Source organism: Microtus ochrogaster, chromosome 6 (genome assembly GCF_000317375.1).
Source record: "Microtus ochrogaster isolate Prairie Vole_2 chromosome 6, MicOch1.0, whole genome shotgun sequence".
Classification (NCBI taxonomy): Eukaryota; Metazoa; Chordata; class Mammalia; order Rodentia; family Cricetidae; genus Microtus; species Microtus ochrogaster.
Genome location: NC_022013.1, coordinates 88,272,779 through 88,274,125, shown reverse-complemented (window position 1 = coordinate 88,274,125; position 1,347 = coordinate 88,272,779). Strand labels below are relative to the sequence as shown.

The 1,347-nt window shown below is 41.0% G+C and overlaps 1 pseudogene; it reads right to left on the bottom strand.

The window, feature by feature from the left end:
• Positions 1-340: 340 nt before the first annotated feature.
• LOC101995427 lies at positions 341-896 on the bottom strand (annotated as a pseudogene).
• Positions 897-1,347: the final 451 nt, after the last annotated feature.

The following is a 1,347-nucleotide window of genomic DNA, read 5'->3' as shown; positions in this document are numbered from 1 at the left end:
TATCCCCAAAAGCTAGCCCAGCAGAAATAAAAGGGTAAAATATTTTTTTAGACAATAGATGTATTGTGAAAAGATTTCTCATACTCCAGGGACAGTTTTTTTTTCATTTCTAAAAAAATTTATTAAAATATATAGGAAAGGTTTCTTCATAATAACTAACAATGTCCAGTTATAATATGTACTATGCTAGAATCATACTTATTTTGCAATACTTTCAGAAGGAATGACAATTTCAGATTAGGTACAGGAAAGAAATGGCAACATTTTAAATACTTGGTATTTCCGTTGGTTCCTTGTGTTCTGCAATTGGAAGAGAAGCTCACATGTGTAATTTTTTTGGCTATTTCAGATCTGTGTTGAAGGCTTTTTTTGCCATTAGAAATTGTGATTCTCTACGGGACCTTTTCAGGTTTGCCCGGCGATTTTGGAACCAAATCTGGATTCTGTCTTCCTCTAGATTCAGCTTCTGAGATAAGTCCTCTCTGATGTCAATACCAGGATAGCAGGTCACTCTGAAGACATCTTCCAACACTTCAACCTGACTTTGGGTAAAAGCAGTTTTTGGTCTTCGTCCTCTGTACCATCTCAACTCTCTTTTCAAAGAGAGTGTTTCTGAGGCTGAAACATAATTTTCGTATTTCGAAGCCCTCTCTTCTGGCATTGGGTGATCCATGGGACAAGGAAATGAGATCTCGCTGGGAAGATCCGGGGCATGTAGGCATGGGTTGCCACATTTCTCTGAGTCGCCGCAGGTGTCTGCCCACGGTCTGTGGGGTCTTATTGACGGTAAGCAACTTTTTTTCTGGTCCAGTCCTAAAAATGCTCTCAATTGTGAAGGAGCAGGATGAGGGCTTGGTTTCCCTGAGCTGAGCACCTTCCCGAAGGCTGGGAGACATCCTCTTTTGGGTCGTGCAGAGCTGGAGGGCTCCTGCCCCACGTGTGCCTCCAGAGACAGTTTTAAGATGAATTTGCGGCTCCAAAGCCACAGAGAAACCCTGTCTCGAAAAACCAAAAAAAAAAAAAAGATGAATTTGCAACTTAAACTAATGGAATGCTTTTTGTTTTAAAAAGGGGTGGGGAAGAAAACCCAAGTTAAAGATGTAGAAGCTTTAGTTTGTGAAGACCTTGAGAAAAGATCACTCTCAGTGTCGCACAAAGGAACACAAAACCCAAGTAAATGTAGTTCAATAAGGCAATTTCTTTTCCCAAGAAGATTGCGCCACAACCCAATGCAGACTAACAAACACACTTGTCAAAATGGCCTCTTTTATCCCTGATATAGGTGGTGACTCATTTCATCATCCTGGTAAGTCTGAGTTCACAACCTGATGTGGTCTCCCAATCAGC